Consider the following 24,095-nt stretch of genomic DNA (forward strand, 5'->3'; position numbering starts at 1 on the left):
TTCATTCATGGAAAACATGACTTCCAAATGTACTGTGGCATTGTGAAGTGTGTTTAGAAGGCTTGCGTGGTATAGCCCATATACGATATACAGTAAATTATATAAATTATAGAGCTTTTGATACTATCGCCATATCGTGATAATGCATGTTGATGACACATTCTAGCTGTGTCCTGCAAATTTGACGACAAGCAAATAAAGGTGTCCTCAACGCAACGTATCGTCTTCACTAGCAATCTAGCGGCTAATGTTCCATCACAGAACAGAGCTGCTTCTTAACCACTAATCCTCACAGCGGTATGATGTTACATTATCACTGGAGGACAATGAATAGTTAAGCTTGCTACATTACACACCGGAAGAAGATACATGAAAGCATAGCTAACTGCTAAGAGTCTAGCACTCTTGTGTGGGTGAGCAGATCAAAACAAATATCGATTTTAATGATACGGAGTATAGTATAAGTTAATAGCCGATTGTACAGTGTTTAGATTAAAAAATGTTTTATCACAATATTGCTTTTTATTGTTTTGTTATTGTTTAAAAACACAAAATGAATAAGTACCCATAGTAGTTTTTGATTTTAGCTTAAATCTGTTGCCCTGTTGATTTTATTATACATTTTGTACGTAGTAAAATGGAATAAGGAAACAATTTAAATACTAATTAATATTGTTACATTGTCATCCTGTGTTTTTGTATGATTATAATTGTGATCAACATTTTTATTTTTAATTGATCTTTAAAGTTTAAAATTGAAGTATCCGCATTGGTATGGCCAATACTGCCCCTGTAACTACTTGGTATTGGATCGGTACCCAACTTTGTAGTATCGCAAAACTAATGTAAAGTATGCAAACAACAGAAGAATACGTGCTTATTATGTAATACATACAGTGCTATAGATTTTAGGCCATTTCGCCCATCCCTAGTGTGTACTTTAAATCTGTGTTGCTTGCCAAACTGTACACTTTTGAGTTCTATTCAGGTTTCATTTCTATAGTAATGTCTCTTGAGAAGTTAATAAAATGGATGCGAAAATGTGCGGCATGAACTTTAATTTAATGAGATGCTTTATTTAGAATCCTTAAAGTAGAAAAAACAGCATTATTTAATTATGTGTAATTAGGAAAAGAAATGTGGGAAAGAAATGGCTTTGTGCACAATAGCACAAAATCATATGATTGTGTATTTTTATCCTTTTGAATGGCATCAAGGTAGTTAGGTTGTCATGGTGCACCGCAGACAAGATCAATATGTAATCACAAAGTACATTATGGGGTCAACTGAGAAAGTAATCTCCTGTTACTGCTATAGAGCAGCTCCTTGACAGTAATACAGAACGTTCTTTGTTGGATAAAGACTCAAGACTATTTTTGAACGTATCCCCTGCTGCTCCAGCAACGTTAGCCTGCCACTCTGGTCCAGACTGTGATATCCTAGCAACAGGTGGCTGGATTACAACAACACTTTCTGTGGACATTTTTGGTCCCCAATGTCCCATGCTCTTGTGCGGCATCTAAATCATTCCATACAGGTTACGTCACCTGACCACTTTTTATATGTTGACTCCTCAGTCCAATATGACCACTTGACATTTGAAACATGTCAATGCCAAAGACATGTATTTCTGGGAAAATCTGTTATTTGGCCTTGCAGCTATATCACCAGTTGATACACGGTGTTTGGACAAGTATGATTGGCCTTGTGTTATGGTTAAACAGGGGAGGTGACGGCAACTGACACCAGGGGAAAGTATAGCTTTATGTATTTATTATATATATAGACCATATATATAATAATAATCAAACAATGCTAAATATACTAACTAAGGAAATGAAGTGTGACAAAATCTAAGAGTGTGTATGATGTAAGGCTGTGTTGTAGATTAGCTGTTGAGTGTTACCGTAAATGTTGAATGAGATACGAGGAAGTCCAGGGGAGAGAGAAGTCTACAGGTTCGAGTCCAAAGCCAGGGAAGTCAAGGATCGAGGGAGGCAGACAGAGTCCAGAGGGAGATCCGAGGAAAAGTGAGACGCACAGCTCACTTTCCAGGCGACGGAGGGTACTGCGGGGGCGACACAAGAAAACACACTGAGAACACAGAGGGGCAAAACACAGAGAGAGCAGGGTTGCATCAAGCAGGATGATCCCTTACTGTACCAACAGAAGACTATACTCCGGCGCCGCATGGCAGGTTGTGCGAGCTTATGAAGGCACTTCGTTCATCCCAGGCAGGTGCGCTGATTACAGAACTCCTGCAGCCGTGCGGAGGTGCGCCCGCAGCGGAGAGGAAAAGCCCGTGGAGCACAGACGGATGGGCGTCGTTGGCAGGAGTCTGAGCCGTAACACCTTGTGTCGTAGTGTTCTGATTACATGTATTCAGCTCCGGTTACCTCAAAGTACCAATGAAACATCACATTAGCTTTTGTCCCAATTAAATATGTTAGAATCTCACTACAGTACAGTAGTACGGCAGTTTTTGTTAGTAGTCGTCCGGAAACCAAATCGTACGAAAACCCAAGCAATGTTTCCCATGGGAAGTCATGGAAATCCAATTGATTTGTTCCAGCCACTCACAAATATTAACGGAAAACACATTATGTAGATAATTATTATAGTTAGTGCTGGCACTCGCAACTGTCTTTGACCCCATGGTGGCTTCTTTTGCAGGTGTACTTAATTTAAAAAGTACAGAGACGGAGTCACCATTGCGTGGGATTCTTTGTTTGGGCACTAGATTCCGCGGAATGATACGCAGGCAAACAGACTAATTTGTTACAGGAAACATTTTAGCCTGTAGGTCTGAAGACATGCACCTGGGGATAGGCTGATTGGCAAAACTAAATTTGCCCTGGTGTATGAATGGGAGTGTGAATGCTTCTCTGTCTATCTGTGTTGGCCCTGCGATGAGGTGGTCACTTGTCCAGGGTGTACCCTGGGATAGACCCCAGCTCCCCCGTGACTCAGAAATGGACAAGCAGTAGAACATTGATGGATGCAAGTTGTCACAAACAAAAGATCTGCAAATAATGTGCCAAAATAATGCACTTTGTCTTTCTTACTAGATGTATTCGTTCTTTCAATATTTCATGTCCCAAAATGATCAAGGTTATCATTATTATCAGGGTATTGTTGAATGTGCTCAAAAAGTACAAACTGAAATCTTAAGATTTTTTTAAATAACTAAAATAAATAGACCCACTGTTAGAAAGATCCCTATTTTGTTTTGTGTTTATGCTTCACTGATGAGTGTTCTGGCGGCCGTTGTGGTGAACTACTCTGTTCAGCGGTCCTTAAACGCACCATAAAACTCCTAAGTATAGAACAATCCCTCTGTCTAAGAGAGCACAACTTGTAGGTTCAATGTGCACAATTGAATAGCTTAGCTATTCAGACAGCAATGTGTTTGTATAAATTTAGACTGGAGTATGTTGTTCCTTAATGGGGAAATACTTTAAAGTCTCTTGTAATCATGTCAGCATTTAAGCCTGCGAGCTCATGCCAGTTAATCCGTGAGTTTATCAAAGTGCAGTTTTTCGGTCCTTTTAATTTAAAACGGTAACACTTTATTAGGGTTGTACGGTATACCGGTACTAATAATGTACCGTGGTACAGCCGAGTCGCATGATGTTGAGTGTGTCAAAACGCACACACAAAGCCCATATAAGCAAAAACAGTGTGAAGAGGAAGAATGGCAAAATACGGCATTTCCACTGGTTAATAAAGAGGGTGCGTGAAGCACAATATACAGGTATTTGGGCTTCAAAACTACCGATAAAGTTGACTCTTTAAACATGGAAGCGCCATGCTGCAAGCTGTGCAAGCGCTGCTTTAAAACATGACTCGCCAAAGGTGGCATTAAAGTATAACAATCTTTGCTTCAAACTTAGGTAAACATTTAAATAACAATCATCCAGAACTGCATAAGGAGTTTAAAGGTAATGTAGCTTACTAGCTACCCTGCTGTGCACGTATAGATACTTAGACGTGCACACAGCTTGCTTGTTGCCAATTATTGGCGGAGTCAAAAACAGCCCATGCAGCGTCAAGTAATGCAAGTGAAATGACTGAATGTTGTTACAAATTCTTACAATTTGTGTTTTATCTTTAACAATGTGTGTTTTACCTGCTACATGTCTAAGCTGTGTAGTTTCAGCCATAGTATGTTTTGGTATTTACTAATGATTGTATTTGTCTTAAAGCCGGACCCAGCGTGGCAACCATAAATCATCAAGCATTTAACACAATGTCAATAAAGCTTTCTATTCTATTCTATCTAACCTAACCCTACATTATGGCAGACTATATGTAATATATAAAATTGTAAATTATTCTTTGAATGCAGTAATAAAAGCCCAGTGTGTTAAATGCTTTTTATTTTATTATTCTAAAATTGTTATTTGAGTGCAATAAGAAACATATGTTTTATGTATCATAAGATTTTCTGTTAAAATTAAGCCAATATTACATTTTTTGTTTTATTTTGAAAAGTATCGAAATACATTTTTGTACCGGTACATTTTTTTTTGTTCAAATGGCACCCTTACTTATGATTTCAAAGCAAGTTATTCATCAATTTGTACGTGAAAAAATATATACAAATGCACAGGCAATTTTGTAATAATATCACAGTTTTTAGTAATCTAGTAATCTATTGATTAGTTTGTTCAAACAATTGAAAAAAGTTAGGCAAAAATAGTTGAAAACAAACAACACAATTTCGGCTTGCCATAACGGTCAATTAAAAAAAACAAAAAAACATATCTTCAACATTGAAATGCCACCGCATTAATGTCATGTGCGCTCTGTTGCAGCAACCGTGCATAAACTATGTCCGCGTATTTAAGGTTCCAGGCACTATGCGGTATGGATTTGATTTATTTTCATTTTTTACACACAATAAATAGTTAGTTAAAGCAACAGAATATAAATTGTGGCTATTTTCTAATCAAATTCATCGATTTAATTAGGGAAGCGCTGATCAATTGGCCACCAATCTGGAACCGGGCAACTTTTTCGACAAAGTATGCGATCGCCGTTGCCTATTAATGCTTATTACAATCGCAGATCCCCTCTGGTTGATACTTCTATTTTTAGTCCCCCGACTGAGTCCACCATACACAGTGGGGAGAAGCTCCCATAAATTAATAACAATCACTTCCATTACGGCAAATAAATAAAAAAATGTTGTATCTTAAGTATCATTATTAAGTACCGTTATCACTAGAGGACAAGACTAAACATGTAACACACTGAGAAGAAGCCACGAGCAGGCCTGCTAATAGCTAAGATAGCCGCTAACTAGCTTGGAACAACACATTTGGCTTTTTTCAAACAAATGTATGTGAGAGAAGATAACAAGGAATAGTTTAAAACAATAGTTTAAATACTGTGTTGCTATTGTTAAACTATCAATAGTACACATAAATACATTGAAATTTTAGTATTAATCGGTTATTGTATTGACTGCTCTCACTTATGGATGATGGGTTTCGGAATTGGCAGCATAAAAATGTAGAGATTACCTATTGGTAATCAATAGGATCTAAATGAATTATAATAAATATTTTGAGGTTGTTGTGAATATCAGATATGAAATAATTGAGAGGAGATGTGACCAGGCAAAAAATGACTTGGAACACCTTTGCCAAGGCAGGGGTCCACAGAAGACAAAAGTTGTGCTCATTAAAATTTGGGATATGTCTGCAGAGGCCTGGAGCCTCCATGGACATACTTGTGATGTGATTAATTCACTGATGATATAATTTTTATTTAGCAGACTGGCTGGATTGAGATGCTAGAGTTTGGCTGCTTGTTATTACCAGCATTCATTCATTGTCATTGGATCCCTGAATCATTTTAGAACGTACTAGGCAATAGAGCGACGAGAAAAGAATAGACATTTTGAGTACTCTAATGAATTAACCAAGGTGTGATATTTGCAAGGTATCTAGGAATTGCTGTGATGTAACAGTTAAGTCCTCATTTCATTTTGACTGACCTGAGGATCAAAATACAATCTTATTTATTTTCACACTTGTATGACAGTTACTATCTTATATTGCCTGTGTATACATTTAAAAGTTTTGTTAAAGTTAAAGTTAAAGTAGCAATGATTGTCACACACACACTAGGTGTGGTGAAATTATCCTCTGCATTTGACCCATCACCCTTGATTACCCCCTGGGAGGTGAGTTATCGTGACTCTTTCCATTATTTTTATGGGGTTGAAATCCAAAACCAAGCAGCATCTTGGAATTGATTGTGTTCAATCTTTGTAGTTGCAAGGTTAAAACCACAGTAAATAACATTGTGATGGTTGTGGTATGCTGTTGCATTTAGTGGCTGGAGCCCATTAACACCTTTGTGATAGTTGTGTAAGGTTACACGCACACAAGCTGTGATACAGTAATGGGTCATAGCACCAGCGAGTGTTGGGAGACATGAGGAAAAAAATCCATGCAATGCGGTGATGTAATCGCCAATACTTCTCTCAGCCTCTAGGGGGCACGTTTGTGCGGTATCTGCCGATTGTGATGAGATGCTGTGATGCATTAACCAGTGATACAGTCTTCATTTTCATCCATTTTTATACCGCTTGTCCTCATTAGGGTCAGGGGTGAGCTGTAGCCTATACCAGCTGACTTTGTGAGAGGTTTTCATATGCCCCATTTTTCGTATGATTCTGTTTTAATTGCATCCATCCATTCATCTTCTTCTGCTTATCCGAAATCAAGTCGCGGGGGCAGCAGTCTAAGCAGAGAAGCCCAGACTTCCCTCTCCCCAGCTACTTCATCTAGCTCTTCCCGGGGGATCCCGAGGCATTCCCAGGCCAGCTGGGAGACACAGTCTCTCCACCGTGTCCTGGGTCTTCCCCGTAGTTTCTAACCGGTCGACGTGCGCTAAACACCTTTCCAGGGAGGCATTTGGGTGGCATCCTGACCAGATGCCCGAACCACCTCATTTAGCTCCTATAGATGTGGCGGAGCAACAGCTTTACTTTGAGCTCCTCCCGAATGACAGAGCTTCTCACCCTATCTCTAAAGGAAAGCCCCGCCACCTGACGGCGGAAACTTATTTTAGCCGCTTGTATTCGTGATCTTGTCCTTACGGTCATAACCCAAAACTCATGACCATAGGTGAGGATGGGAATGTAGATCGACCGGTAAATTGAGAGCAATGCCTTCCGGCTCAGTTCCTTTTTCACCACAACAGACCGATACAGGGTCCGCTATCACTGCAGACGCCACACCGATCTGCCTGTCGATCTAACGATCCACTCTTCCCCCACTCGAGAACAAGTTGTGTTGTAGCTTTATATTATTGTGTTGCATTGCTTGTATTTGTTGTGGTTTTTGTAATCATGCTGTAGCTGATAACTGTTGTTCTGTAATTAATGTTGTACTTAATGATATTGTCTTGTGGCGTTTGCGTTTGTAGTGACCTTTCTCAGCCACTGCAACTTTCCAGCATTTTTGTTTTGATGACGTCAGACAGGAAGAATAGACTCAACTTTTCACATCCTTATTTTTAAAAAGTGTTAGACTTGATATAAAGTCTGCCTTTCTTAAATCAAATGTTTTCCTTTTCCTCGTATCAAAATCGATCGATTCCCTTTATATATATATATATATATATATATACATATATATATATTTATATATATATATATATGTATATATATATATATATATATATATATATATATATATATATATATATATATATATGTATATATATATATTTATATATATATATATTTATATATATATATATGTATATATATATATGTATATATATATTTATATATGTATATATATATATATAAATATATATATATATATATATGTATATATATATATGTATGAAATACTTGACTTTCAGTGAATTCTAGCTATATATATATATATATATATATATATATATATATATATATATATATATATATATATATATATATATATATATATATATATATATATATATATATATATATATATATATAAATAAAAGAAATACTTGAATTTCAGTTTTCCAGAGGCTATCCAGTAGATGGCAGTATTGTCCTGTTTAAGAGTGTCACAACATTGCTGTTTACGGCAGACGAACTGCTTTACGGTAGACAAAAACGTGACTGCTCTTGTTGTGTGTTGTTACCGCGCTGGGAGGATGTTAATGAAACTGCCTAACAATAAACCCACATAAGAAACCAAGAACTTGCCATCGATCATTCTACAGTTTTAATGTGATTGGGCAGGCATGCTCTTTATATCGTAAGAAAGCGGACGTGAAAACAGACTGTCGCCGCTGTCCCCACTGAGGTCCGCATGCAGCTGGAGGGGGCGTGGCCTCCAGCTCCGGCTGAATTCCGGGAGATTTTCGGGAGAAAATTTCTTCCGGGAGGTTTTCGGGAGAGGCGCTGAATTCCGGGACTCTCCCGGAAAATCCGGGAGGGTTGTCAAGTATGCATAAAACACGTCTTACTGTGGCAGTGTCTGAGAAAGTTGTACGTGTAAAAAAACTATGGTGTTTAGAGGCCCATGCAGCGTCACTTCCTGTCAATGAGAAAGGACGCAAAAGAATGAGGCTCCGCTTCTGCTACCGGAGTTTTTTGTTAAATCTGAAGATTTTGACCATTGATTTGCGATCACAGCCACAGGAGAGTACCCTGGCATCTTCGATCTGATTTTGGACAGTAGAGAGGCACTGATACGCTGAAATAAGGCGAGTTGGAAGAGCCGTTAGCCTCAAGTCAAAGGCGCCTTGCCGCAGTTCAAAGCGGTTGCCTAGCAACCAAAAGCTACGGCGAGTTTACAGCTGTTTTAAAGTGATCCCGACGTCGCAGGGTGATATAAGTTGACAGGCTGACACCTCAAATTGATCTCTGAACGGCGAAAGATACGAAATTGTTGGAAAAAACAAGTTAAAGTGCCGCAAGTCGCCAAAGAAGCAACTGCCGTTAAGATACAAGAGGCTCTGACGTCAGCGACTGCTGCGATGCGAAAAGGTAAAGGAAAGATTGAAATCCCGAAACGTTCGGGGTCAGCTGACACAGAACACAACTGGGAACAAGATTTGAGGTTGGATACAGGACATGATGGGAATCAAGAAGCGATACTACAAAAACTTAACAAAATGAAAGAAGAAATGAAAGAAGAAATGAAAGAATATCTGAGAAAAATAACAGCAGAACACCAACAAGATGTGAAAAGTCTGCAGCAAAATATAGAAAATCTGCAATCTCAGAACAACAGAAGAAATAATGAAGCCACTGAAATGAGCAAACAAATGAAGATCCTTCAAGAAGACAACAACATGCTGAGGAATATCATAGATGAAATGGATCAGGACAAACGAATGAATGATATTGTGACAGGGAACCGAATTAAACCAAGATCCTATGCGAAAGCTGTGAATAATGAAGGTGAACCTGATGAAATGGATATGGTCTCAGCAGAACAGCAAGTGGTCAACTTTCTGCAATCAAAGGAAATTGAAATTGACATTAATACCATCGAAACATGCATCCCACTGAACGGAAGAAACAACAACGCCACTCCAGTCGTGCTTGTGAAACTCGTAAACAGAAAATCGAAAATGGCACTGCTGAGACAGGGTAAGAAGCTGAAGGGAACAAATGTGTACATGAATGAGCATCTCACAAAACGTAATGCTGGAATCGCCAAGAAAGCACGCGACTTGAGAAAGGAGGGAAAAATCCAGGGAACTTGGAGCGCCAACTGTAAAATCTACATCAAGTTGAATGGAGGTCCAGAAGCAAGAGTTATTGTTGTCCATGACATCAAAGACCAGGACAATTTTTAAAGTTGAAACAGCTTCCACAACAACGATGATAATGGACTCTGACAGAAAACAAACACCCAGCATGGACACTACTATGTTCCAAGGGACGACTAAACAAGAGGACCTACATTCAGGATTGCATCCACCTACACTTATAGAGATTATTGAAACAACATCAAAGATTGTTGAACAAGAAAACATGGAACTAAAAAATTTCTGCAACAAAGATCACAAAAACCAGGATTTGGAAAATGATATAGATCCAGATACAAATTTTTTCTCCCACATCAGTAATAATTGTTTTTATTATACAGATGATCAATATAATAGCAACATTGAATGTGATAACAAATTGTCAATTATTCATTTTAATAGTAGAAGCTTGTATGCAAATTACAACAACATTAAGAACTTTTTGGAACACATCAACGAACCCTTCAAAGTGATTGCTGTCACAGAAACATGGATTGATGATAAAAAAGGAATAGATTTTGATCTGGAAGGATATGAACTAAACTACATTAACAGAACCAACAAAAATGGAGGAGGAGTAGCTGTGTACGTGATGAAGAACCTGAACTACAAAGTGGTAAAAAACATGTCATTTGCTATAGATAATATCTTAGAATGTATAACCATTGAAATATGTCAGGAAAAAAGCAAAAACATTTTCATCAGTTGTATATATAGATCACCTAAGTCAAGTATAGAAACATTTGAAGAATGGATCAAGGCAACTTACATGGACAATGGTCAAAGAATAATGTTCTTATGTGGTGACTTTAATATTGACTTATTGAACCCCAACAAGCAAAAGTCTATTGATGACTTCATTGATACAATGTACAGCATCAGTTTATATCCTAAAATCACAAAGCCAAGCAGAATCACAGCACACTGTGCCACGCTTATTGATAATATTTTTACCAATGATTTTGATAATAATACTACAAGTGGTCTACTTATAACCGACATTAGTGATCATCTGCCAGTTTTTACAATATATGATGGAAACTACAAGAAGAACATGGAAGACAAAAGGACATTTCGAAGACTGTGCACAGAGAAGAGGATGATTGCCTTCAAAATTGAGCTACAAAAGCAAGATTGGGACAATGTGTACAATGAAAAAGAGGTTGATGAAGCATATGAACATTTCTTAAACAAGTTCATAATACTTTATGACAAACATTGTCCATGGATACAACTCAGTAACAAGCAGAGAAAGAATAATCAACCATGGATGACAAAAGGATTAAAAAATGCTTGTAAGAAGAAGAATACACTATATAGGAAATGTATAGCACAAAAAACTACAGAGGCAGAAATTAAGTACAAAAAGTATAAAAACAAGTTAACAGACATAATACAATCATGTAGAAAAGAATATTACAGTGAATTATTGGATAGGAACAAAAATAACATGAGAGCAACATGGGGCATCCTTAATAGCATTATCAAAAATGGCACAAAGAGGGACTACCCCCAATACTTCTTAGACGGAAATAAAAAAAATTACAACATAAAGGAAGTAGTTGAAAGCTTCAATAATTATTTTGTAAATATTGGACCAAAATTGGAAGAAAGGATTCCAGACCCAGTTTCAATCGAGGACTATAATGATACCATAGAGCGAAATCCCAACTCCATGTTCCTCAGTAATGTGACACAGGAGGAAATAGTTACAATCGTGAAAAAATGTAAATCTAAGACTTCAACTGATTGTAACGGAATTGATATGGAAACGATAAAAAAGGTTATAGAAGAGATCTCAGGACCATTAATGTATATTAGTAACCTATCATTTCAAACAGGTACTTTTCCAAACAAAATGAAAATAGCTAAAGTTGCACCAATTTATAAGACTGGAGACAAACATCAATTTACAAATTATAGACCTGTTTCTTTACTTCCACAATTTTCTAAAATCATTGAAAAACTGTTCAATAACAGATTAGAGAGTTTCATAAATAAAAATAGAATACTCGAAGAGAACCAATATGGATACAGAGCTAATGTTTCAACTTCAATGGCTTTAATTGAAATTACAGAAGAAATTACCAATGCAATAGATAGTAAAAAATGTGCAGCAGCAGTGTTCATGGATCTAACTAAAGCATTTGACACTATTAATCACAATATTTTAATCAAAAAACTAGAACGATATGGCATCAGAGGGTTAGTCTTAAACTGGATTAGAAGTTATCTAACGAACAGGAAACAATACGTGAAGCTAGGCGAACACACGTCTACAACGCTAAATATATCCTGTGGTGTGCCTCAGGGATCAATACTAGGACCTAAATTATTCAATCTCTATATAAATGACATTTGTAAAGTTACAAAAGATTTAAAGTTAGTACTATTTGCGGATGATACAACAGCGTTTTGTTCAGGAGAGAACACTCAGAAGTTAATACAAATAATAACAGAAGAAATTAACAAATTAAAAAGATGGTTTGACAATAACAGACTATCGTTGAATCTCAGTAAAACTAAAATAATGCTATTTGGTAACAGTAGAAGAGAAATTCAAACACAAATACAAATAAACGGAAAAGAAATTGAAAGAGTAAATGAAACCAAATTTCTAGGTGTAATAATTGATGATAAATTGAACTGGAAATCTCACGTAAAAAATATAGAACATAAAGTAGCAAGAAACACGTCAATAATGAATAAAGCAAAACATGTTCTAGACAAAAAATCACTTCATATTCTCTACTGCTCACTAGTGTTACCATATCTGAGTTACTGTGTAGAAATATGGGGAAATAATTACAAAAGTACACTTCATTCATTAACGGTGTTACAAAAAAGATCAGTTAGAATAATACATAATGTTGGATATAGAGATCATACAAATCCTTTATTTATTGAATCAAAGATACTGAAATTCCACGACATAGTGAATTTGCAAACAGCTAAAATTATACACAAAGCAAACTATAACCTGCTACCCAAGAATATACAACAATTCTTCTCAAAAAAAGAGGAGAAATATAATCTTAGAGAAAAATTTAATTTAAAACATTTGTATGCACGTACAACACTTAAAACCTTCAGTATATCAGTATGTGGAATTAAATTATGGAATGGATTAAGCAAAGCAATCAAACAATGTACTAATATGATCCACTTCAAGAAACTCTTCAAACTTAAAGTGTTTACAAAGTACAAACAAGAAGAACTATGATAAACATTCTGAATTTATTTAATTCATCCATTCTTTCACTCTCAAAATAATCTTACTTATCTCATCACATGAAATGTAACTTACTTCACCAATTATTATTTATCTATTTATTTTTATTGTGATTACTTATGGAGTACATTGTGAATAAATTGAGAACAGGAAGTGAACAAAAAAGTTTAGCAACTGTTATGTAAAAGAAAAGGGGTAGGATTAAATAAGCTCTGCTTCTTCCTACTCCTTTTCGAACATGTTGAAAAGAGAAACTGGAAATTGTGATGTGTCATGTTGTATGCTTGCATGTTCGAAATAAACTCAAACTCAATGGTGTGTTCAAGGACCGCAGAAATTAGCAGGACAAAACTTGTCAAATCCTCTCATCGGTGAAGCATGTTTAATATAAACAGTGATTTCTAAAAATTAGGAAGGTTTGTGTCATGTTTGCTGTCTTACAGAAACAATATTAAAACAAAAATTATATTTTTTTCCACCATCTTTTCCATTTTCATACATTTTTGAAAACGCTCCAGGAAGCCACTAGGGCGGCGCTAAAGAGCCGCATGCGGCTCAAGAGCCGCGGGTTGCCGACCCCCGGCCTAGACCAATAGGGCACCCTTCTATTTAGCAAAGGCAACATTGATAGGTGGTCCACAGGGCCGCCTGAATGCATGGGCTTACCTGGGCTGAAGCCCAGGAGCCCCCGATATTGACAGCGGAATGCAATGACTATCAATCACAGACAGCTCTGCTTCATATAACAACTATGTACTCTCTCTCTCTCACCTGCCTTGTTTTTTCCCTACTGCTAAACTCCTTGTGGTCCACTATGACTTCTTGGAATTAGCCTGCACACACTGACCCACATTTGGGGAAACGTCAACAAGGAAGTTGTAAAAAGCAGCAAAAACATAGGAAGTGCCTGGAGTGGGGTGAAACTAAAGTTTAGCTTGTTGGTTTGCTTGGGGGGATTTTAAATGTCATCTTCTTGTATGGCTACAGTTATTTTACACGCACACACCCTGCTCCTACTTCGATGAAAATAAATGGTTTCTAAAGTCGTAGTTAGACAAGCTAATCCGCTGTCTTGCTGGCAAGAGGAGACTCTTGCGTGTCATTTATTTGATGACCCGCAACACTATACTAGTTTTACAGCAGGGTGTCTCCCGGCGTGAAATAGTACAGAATGAGATTGTACATTAAAAAGAAAAAAAAGAAACACGTGTTAAAGATTACAAGCTGTCCCCTCCTCCTGGTGCCTACCGCTTCTTGCTGTTGTCGACTATCGAGCTACCAGCTGACCTACTTTCTCTCCTCTCTACCGCTCGCTGCTGCTGACAAGCCCGCCGAGGATGGTGGACGCAGCCTGCGAAGCTCGCGGATGGCTAAGCGCTTCGAGTGGACTTTTGCGGTCAGAACCGAGCCAGGCGGCGTGTCCCCCCCTAATAAATGCGCCGTATTAACTTGTTATGTAATTGAACGCTTTTGGCGACGCAGCCCTCGTCTGCGCATACAAACCACAAAAAAAAAGACCCACATCGGTGCCGCTCTTTTAGGCGTGGATGTTTGTTTTCTGCCGGACACCCTTTTTCCTTTCAAGGTATGTGGCTTTTCCGTACAGGTTTAGCGGTACAGTTGGCAAATTCAAGTGGAAACCGCTCATGCGCAAAAGATGAGATCTTTTCCGAGACTTGGTTAATGATTATTTACATGAGACACTCAGTGTGTCAACTATTATTTCATATACACGCAGAACACTTAATTTGGCACTTGATCACACACTACACATGTATCAAACCATGCCAATACATGCTCATTGTTGTCATAGTTCTTACCTCACTAAATAGAAGTAATATATGAGAAAGAGCTCTCAGCATGATGCATATGTCCACAAATCTCCCCTGACTGAGTTATGTGAGTAGTGCTAGCCAATGAGCTTAAAGCCACGGTCTGACAGCATTGTCCAGCACAGGTCTGAAGGCACGTAGTAATTATAATAATACTACATTTAATTTATACGCAAGAACACTTAATAATATGCAAATTAAACTACTAAAATCAGAAAAGATAACAAACAAAGAACAGTGTGGAGGCAGTTACAGCCAGTATGAAATTTTGAACAGGTGGGTTTTGAGTCTGGATTTAAAGGTATGAAGGGAGTAAATATTGCAAATGTCTGATGGTAGAGAGTTTATAGCGACACATTGTAAAAATAAAATGGACCTAAAAAAACCATGAGATAAAAAGGGTAGAGATGGGTAAAATATGTCTCAGTGAGTGCATGGCACACTCACTGGCTGTATTGACACCACACTGATGCTGTGTGGCTGTTTTATAATAGCCATCTGCTGGATTTAAAAATTCACTACATTTCACCTGCAAATAAATCAATAGTTCACAAATGTAATTGTTTTATTTGATTAGATTTTTAAACAAATAGCTGGGCTGAAAGGAATATGAAACAGCTCAACTCTGGTCAATGAGCCAAATAGTAAACAGGAAAAACAATATTTACCTTATTGGTGCTGCAAGATCAAATTGATCGCAGACTCCGGAATTTTCTCTTTTTCTTAGTTGATTTAGATCGATGATGGTGACTAAAATGGAGTAAGACCCGAAAAAAGCACTTCCTAACAAACACAGTTTGGCGCTACACAGTCAAATGCGGATTGATTGATGATTGATTGAAATGACAGAGTAGTTGTATCAGTGAAATGTTTTTTTTTCTTAAAGTGACACAAACAACGAGGGACACAGTATCACTGTGTTTCATACGGCATCGATGCTGCAGTATCATTTGACTCTTCACTATTAATAACATACATGTATTTGTCTTAAATAACATTAAGTGGCAGTCAATTCTATCATTTTTCATCACCTTTAAAAAAATAACTCAAAATTTTGACACAAAAGCAATTTCACCGATCAAATTTCATCCAGGATCATTTTCAAAATATTTTACTTGAAAGCAAGTTTTGACCAGTCGGAGTTGGCTCACTGACCATAAAGCAACCTGCTCTGCCTTTCAGGTAACCATCCGCAATTTAGGTAGCGATAATGTTTTGTAATTAATCGCATGAGATAACAAAAGCCTGGGAGATATACAGTAGCTGAACACTGTATCACCTTATAAGTGTATTATTGTTATTATATTATTATTTTGGCAGCATGGTTGAACAGGGGTTAGTGCGTGTGCCTCACAGTAAGAAGGTCCTGGGTTCGATCCCAGAGCTGGGGGTCTTTCTGTGTGGAGTTTGCATGTTCGCATGTTCTCCCCGTGACTGCGTGGGTTCCCACTGGGTACTCCGGTTTCCTCCCACCTCCAAACACATGCACCTGGGGATAGGCTGATTAGCAACACTAAATTGTCCAAAGTGTGTGAATGTGAGTGTAAATGTTGTCTAAAAAAATCTAAGTAGCCCCCCATATCTTGTTTTTTTTAGTAAGTGGCTTGCTGTGGAAAACGTTTTGGACACCTTAGTTTACACCATTGCAAACAAAAATAATACCCATATTGTTTACCTGATCCCTCCCCGGTTAAAATGACAAATAATGTAGTTTCATTGCACACACACACACATACACACACACATTGTTCAACTAGACGCATGTGCAGGTGTCCCTAATGTTGTGGCCAGTGAGTGTTTCAGTACACAGGCGACATTAGGAGTCCCGGTTATGAGGTTGACATAACCCATTCCACCCACGCGCCCGGGCTGCCACCTGATGTAATTCATGGCAAAACGCAGAGGTGATATTCGTCATTGTGACGCTACAAACACAGGATGATAAATGGTGGAGGGAGAAAGAAATCACTCCATGGTTTGTCAAGCTGACTTGGGGTTGGGCTGGTTGTGTTAAGTCTCCCTGCGGATCCACTTGTGTCAGCCTTGAGCACAGGTTGTTCCACGCCAGAGGTTCCCACCCCTTCTGTTAGGCGACGTATTGAGTGTGGAAAGGCGGGGTCAACCTTTGGCCTTGCAAGTGTAACTCATTCTAAGTGCTTCCTGTGCCCTTAAAGGCCTACTGAAATGATTTTTTAAAATTTAAACGGGAATAGCAGATCCATTCTATGTGTCATACTTGATCATTTTGCGATATTGCCATATATTTGCTGAAAGGATTTAGTACAGAAAATCGACGATAAAGTTTGCAACTTTTGCTCGCTCATAAAAAAAAAGCCTTGCCTGTACCGGAAGTAGCGTGACGTCACAGGAGCTAGTATTCCTCACAATTCCCCATTGTTTACAATGGAGCGAGAGAGATTCGGACCGAGAAAGTGACGATTACCCCATTAATTTGAGCGAGGATGAAAGATTCGTAGATGAGGAACGTTACAGTGAAGGACTTGAGAGGCAGTGATGGACGTATCTTTTTTCGCTCTGACCGTAACTTAGGTACAAGCTGGCTCATTGGATTCCACACTCTCCTTTTTCTATTGTGGATCACTGATTTGTATTTTAAACCACCTCGGATACTATATCCTCTTGAAAATGAGAGTCGAGAACGCGAAATGGACATTCAGTGCCTTTTATCTCCACGACAATACATCGGCGAAATGCTTTAGCTACAAGCTAACGTGATAGCATCGTGCTTTAACTGCATATAGAAACAAAAAAAGTAAACCCCTGACTGGAAGGATAGATAGAAAATCAACAATACTATTAAACCGTGGACATGTAAATACACGGTTAATGCTTTCCAGGCTGGCGAAGGTTAACAATGCTGTGCTAACGACGCCATTGAAGCTAACTTAGCAACCGGACCGCACAGAGCTATGCTAAAAACATTAGCTCTCCACCTACGCCAGCCAGCCCTCATCTGCTCATCAACACCCGTGCTCACCTGCGTTCCAGCGATCGGCAGAAGGACGAAGGACTTCACCCGATGCGTTTGGCGGCCCGGAGACGTAGGAAGTCAAGGTGAGGTCGGCGGCTAGCGCGTCTGCTCTCCAACAAAGTCCTCCTGGTTGTGTTGCTGTAGTCCGCTGCTAATACACCGATCCCACCTACAACTGTCTTCTTTGCAGCCTTCATTGTTCATTAAACAAATTGCAAAAGATGTCCAGAATACTGTGGAATTATGAAATGAAAACAGAGCTTTTTGTATAGGATTCTACGGGGTACCATAACTTCCGTTACTCTGACTTCGTCACGCGCATACGTCATCATACTGCGACGTTTCAGCCGGATATTTTCCGGGAAATTTTAAATGTCACTTTATAAGTTAACCCGGCCGTATTGGCATGTGTTGCAATGTTAAGATTTCATCATTGATATATAAACTATCAGACTGCGTGGTCGGTAGTAGTGGGTTTCAGTAGGCCTTTAATATCAATCCCAACCTATTTCTGTGTACATACAGTATAGCGCATGTACTATATGCATTCGGGGGAGGAATGTGCAAAGATAGCACACATTTACGAGTCAGTTGGCACCCATAATCCAAACATGACTGATTATCAGATGTGCACGCTTGACGGCAACGTAAACAAACTTGATTAGGCAGGTACACCAGCAATACAAGAGCTGTAATGCGTAAAAAACCCTCTACTTGACTTAATTAGGGGTTGGAAATCTATGCTTTTATTCATAGTTTTCCTAATATTTCAGTATGTCCACAACATACAGTACATATCAGCCTTACAGCATGACAAAAAAGGGATTGCTTGGCCTTGATGCAGGTCTGTGCTGTACGTCATTTTGTTAGTGTTTGTAAACAATAACAAAATCGATTCAGAGGAATTAAAAACATTGACTTAATTACTCAATTATTCATCATATACTGATATATCGACGCCACCAATTTATGTATCGATCTGTCTTCCTCTTATCTTACGTGTCTGACTGTGACAATGCTAACACACCATTGATTGATTGATTGATTGAAACTTTTATTGGTAGATTGCACAGTACAGTACATATTCCGTACAATTGACCACTAAATGGTAACACCCGAATACGTTTTTCAATGTTAATCAATTCATGAGTTCAAGAATTCAAGAGTTGTTGTTATATTACCCTCTTTCTAATCTAGACATTTATTAATCTACTTGTTTTTTCTTAATAATAGCTGCTTACTTTATGTTATAACTGGGTTTTATCTACATTTCTTAAACTTTACAGAGCACCTGTTTCTTGGTTTTGCTTAAAGCTAGCTTAGCGGTTAGCTTAGCTATTAGCATGTCTGCTCCTGGCTTGCTCTCGGTGTGTAACATGTTTGGCCTTGTCCTACAGTAATAATGATACTTAAGCCAGTAAGAAATGCAGTTTATTTGCCGTAATGGAGGGGATTATTATTATTTTAGGGACGTTCACACTGTGTATGGAGACACACAAATAGCTGCTAGCTTGTCAGCCAGGGGGGGTCTAATAGGAATATTAAAGGCCTACTGAAATGAATTTGTTTTATTTAAACGGGGATAGCAGATCTATTCTATGTGTCATACTTGATCATTTCGCGATATTGCCATATTTTTGCTGAAAGGATTTAGTATAGAACAACGACGATAAAGATTGCAACTTTTGGTATCTGATAAAAAAAAAGCTTGCCCCTACCGGAAGTAGCATGACGTAGTCAGTTGAACATATACGCAAAGTTCCCTATTGTTTACAATGATGGCCGCATGAAGTGAGAGAGATTCGGACCGAGAAAGCGACAATTTCCCCATTAATTTGAGCGAGGATGAAAGATTTGTGGATGAGTAAAGTGCAAGTGAAGGACTAGTGGGGAGTTGAAGCTATTCAGATAGGGAAGATGCTGTGAGAGCCGGGGGTGACCTGATATTCAGCTGGGAATGACTACAACAGTAAATAAACACAAGACATATATATACTCTATTAGCCACAACACAACCAGGCTTATATTTAATATGCCACAAATTAATCCTGCATAAAAACACCTGCGTGTTTGTTACGCTAGCTCCTAGCTCCTCTGCTAGCTCCTAGCTCCATAGAACACGCCAATACAATTCAAACACCTGATCAACACACACAATCACTCAGCCCAAAAGACCGTTCACCTAACCCAAGGTTCATAAAGCTTATATATTTTTAAAAAGTTACGTACGTGACGCGCACATACGGTCAAGCTATCAAATGTTTAGCAGCCAAGGCTGCATACTCACGGTACCTGATATTCAGCTGGGAATGACTACAACAGTAAATAAACACAAGACATATATATACTCTATTAGCCACAACACAACCAGGCTTATATTTAATATGCCACAAATTAATCCTGCATAAAAATACCTGCGTGTTTGTTATGCTAGCTCCTAGCTCCTATGCTAGCTCCTAGCTCCATAGAACACGCCAATACAATTCAAACACCTGATCAACACACACAATCACTCAGCCCAAAAGACCGTTCACCTAACCCAAGGTTCATAAAGCTTATATATTTTTAAAAAGTTACGTACATACGCAAAAAAAAGTTGCGCACATACGGTCAAGCGATCAAATGTTTAGAAGCCAAAGCTGCATACTCACAGTAGCACGTCTGCGTCTTTGTCATCCAAATCAAAGTAATCCTGGTAAGAGTCTGTGTTGTCCCAGTTCTCTACAGGCATCTGTGTATCAAAGTCAAAAGTCCTCCTGGTTAGAGTCTCTGTTATCCGAGTTCTTCCATCTTGACTGCATCTTCCGGGAATGTAAACAAAGAAGCGCCGGCTGTGTACTGTTGTTGCTGACTACGTTCGAAAAATATGTCCATTTCGCACCGACAACTTTCTTCTTTGCTTGCTCAGCTTCCTTCTCCATAATGCAATGAACATGATTGCAACAGATTCACGAACACAGATGTCCAGAATACTGTGGAATTATGAAATGAAAACAGAGCTTTTTCGTATTGGCTTCAATGTGGAAGGCATATCCGTGTTCCCCGGGTTACGTCACGCGCATACGGCATCCTCAGAGGCGTTTCGAACCGGAAGTTTAGCGGCAAATTTAAAATGTCACTTTATAAGTTAACCCGGCCGTATTGGCATGTGTTATAATGTTAAGATTTCATCATTGATATATAAACTATCAGACTGCGTGGTCGGTAGTAGTGGGTTTCAGTAGGCCTTTAAAAAGCATGATGGAGTTACATTTTATACGTATCTTTGTTTGGATTTGATTGACTGTGTTGATTTTTTCAGACACAATGCTCCAAAGGTTGCTGTGAAGGCATAACAAGTAGTGTACCTCCACTGCTCTGTGGAATGACTTTATCTGCAAGCAGCGTGTTTAAACAGCTCTAATCCTTATAAGGTAAACAGCGCTTAGCTTTATTATCTGCTGCATGCAGTGGACCTAGTGACTGACTATAAACCAGTGTTTATATCAACATCGTGTTTGTTGGATCTTAATGTAAAGCACGGTATGCACATGCACACTCTGTGTACGTCACCAACGTGATGAACTGTAATTTGATTTCGACTCACTTATATGAACATTATTGCAGGGCTAATGATGTCAAACAGGGAACTAATATATGGTGTCACTGAAAAAGCGATGTGAGCCACTGTGGTAGATTACATGGCCATGTCCTAGTCCTTAATGCATTCAACTTTTTTACTCATAGCCATGCAAAGTAGTCACCTCCTAAACATATAGAAATGTCCAATTTTTGGTGCACAAAATGAACCGCGCGTGAACATCACCTTGTTCAAAGAACAAAACCAACACAGTGGATGAACTCACAAAATTACACACCTTACACACATTACCATGAATTGATTAACGTGAACCCCGACTTAAACAAGTTGAAAAACTTATTCGGGTGTTACCATTTAGTGGTCAATTGTACGGAATATGTACTGTACTGTGTAAACTGTACTGTTTCATATAATGTATTCTCTTCCTTAGCAATCTGCTAGTAAAAGTTTCAATCGATCAATCAAACAACCTGCAAATCAGATGGAAAATAAGAGGGAACATTGTTTGGGGGTATCCATAATACCTTGATAGGGAGAAGTTTTTATTTACACGATAAGTCGGATGTGACTTTACCTCCGTGGCGGAGGCTCCGCCGAACCCCTGAGGCCGACTCACCGAACCCCTAGGATTCGATCAAACCCAGGTTAAGAACCACTGATCTAAATATATATAAATTTAAATAACGTGTTTATTTAAGGTATGTATAGTAGTACTTCCGTTTTCATTAGTAATCCGGTCTGACAAAGACCTAAACGTACAAAAACCCAACCAATTTTTCGTATAAAAAATGATGTAAATCCAATTAATCCGTCCCAAACACATTTTACAGAGAATTATTAATTTTATTTTACATGCAGAAAACAATACAAAATACATATAAATGACGACTAAAGTAGATGAATGAACATTTAACATCGCATTTATTGAAGTTGTATATATGTGTTTTGCTGCAAGTTCTTTTTTTAAATCAATAGTGTTTCTCACCTTCTTTATCAACTTCTTTAAGGGTTTGCTTTATGTGTCGTTTTCATTTAGTAACGTTTCTGTGCTCTTATTTTCTTACATCTGTTTCTTCTATTGTGTTGAATGAATTCTCTTTACTGCTTGCAGCTGTTTGCACAAGGGTTCTTAAGCATGTTTGGTGCTTTGCCTGTTCATTCGTGCTGGCACTTGCAACTTTCTAGAGTCCCTTGGTGGGTTATTTTGCACCCTGCCATATAGATGTGATGTTTGTAAACGAGTCAAGCCTTTTGAACGGCTCTTTCAAGTGAACGTTGAGAACCGATTTGCAGTTGTAAATTGTTTGTTTGAGAGCCATTCTTTATGCAAATTGCCCGCACTGCCCTTTCAGGATCAGAATCAATATCAGCATTTTTGGCTTTTTTATTGAGGGAGTGTTGACATGACCGAGTTAGAGTGGTCCACAGACGACTCCTATTCACGTGAAATGCGCACGCACTCACGCAGGCAGTTAACTTAGGGGAGGAGTTTTATTAATCACCTGAACATACTAGAGCCTTTTAGCTGCTGTATTTAGAATTAGAAAGAGATATTAGCAACTGGAAAATAAATGATGATGAACAAGGGTCAAAGGAAACATATAATTTAGATGTACTTCCACGAGGGTGATGACAAACAAGTTAAAGCGGATATAGTGACATCACTGTCAAAGAACGAGGAAATGGTACCATCTTGTGGAATGTTTATGAAAACTAAAGCCAAATTAGATTATTATCAGTATTTCAAAATTATTCTCACCAAGTGTCTCGATTGGTGTAATGTTAATATTTTGATTTGTTGACCAAACTTTTAGCGTATTACTGCCGAAAGTGAGTGAAAAAAGTTACTTAAAATACTAAATAAATATAGGAAATACAGCACCTCAAAAAGGACAAGCGGTAGAAAATGGACGGATGAACGAGCCAGTTATTTGAACTTCTCTTTTAAAGGAACGGCTCCTCAAGTTTCGGCTCCCTTCAAAAATCCATAAATCCCTTCTCTACTCTGCAGTGGTAGTTAATTTACAAAAGCCCAGACTGAGTCACCAATGCGTGAGATTCTTTGTTGTGGCACTTAATTCCTAACAAAAACTGACTAGTTTGTTACATGTGATGTTTGGCCGTACGATAACCAGGATGGCATACAAAAAGCTGTTTTGACCAAGACTGCCTTTGAAACTAAATATTACAAAATATATACAAAAACTGAAATACTACTTAATATATATATATATATATATATATATATATATATATATATATATATATATATATATATATATATATATATATATATATATATATATATATATACACACATATATATATATATATATATATATATATATATATATATATATATACACACATATATATATATATATACTAAATTATTGTGTATGCACCTTAGGGGATCTGCTCCAATTTCGTTGTTCTTTGAACCTGTAATGACAATAAAACTCTATTCTATTCTATACAGGTATATATATATTGTTCATTGAGTATTAGAAAAAGCATTCGTATGCATTTTGGAAATAAACTCAAAACCATAACCATAAAAAAAATGTTCTATGCCCCAAACTGAGATGCTTGTAGCGTTGTGCAAGTGATGTAGTGTACTGACAACTTTTTTTGATGACCTTAAAGGGGGACCACACATTTTTGGGAGTTTCGCTATCA

The 24,095-nt window shown here is 37.9% G+C and overlaps 1 protein-coding gene and 1 long non-coding RNA gene across 9 annotated transcripts in view; one reads left to right on the top strand and one right to left on the bottom strand.

The window, feature by feature from the left end:
- Positions 1 to 24,095, top strand: part of npas2 (neuronal PAS domain protein 2) — a 103,985-nt gene that overhangs the window by 41,644 nt on the left and 38,246 nt on the right. The window contains exon 1 of one of the 8 annotated variants that reach the window (XM_062048023.1): positions 14,047 to 14,597. The exons of 2 other annotated variants lie outside the window; for them this stretch is intronic. The gene's annotated coding sequence lies outside the window, so the exon portion shown is untranslated. Of the gene's footprint in view, positions 1 to 14,046; positions 14,598 to 17,901; positions 17,920 to 24,095 lie in introns of those variants that run through there. 5 more of the 8 variants (XM_062048021.1, XM_062048017.1, XM_062048022.1 and 2 more) reach the window with 5 other exon arrangements.
- On the bottom strand, positions 1,821 to 14,899 carry LOC133650605 (uncharacterized). Its single transcript, XR_009826258.1, has 3 exons — positions 14,833 to 14,899; positions 2,159 to 2,396; positions 1,821 to 2,068 (listed from the first exon to the last, which is right to left on the bottom strand). It is a non-coding gene; the product is annotated as an uncharacterized LOC133650605 (long non-coding RNA).

This window comes from Entelurus aequoreus, linkage group LG05 (genome assembly GCF_033978785.1).
Source record: "Entelurus aequoreus isolate RoL-2023_Sb linkage group LG05, RoL_Eaeq_v1.1, whole genome shotgun sequence".
NCBI lineage: Eukaryota > Metazoa > Chordata > Actinopteri > Syngnathiformes > Syngnathidae > Entelurus > Entelurus aequoreus.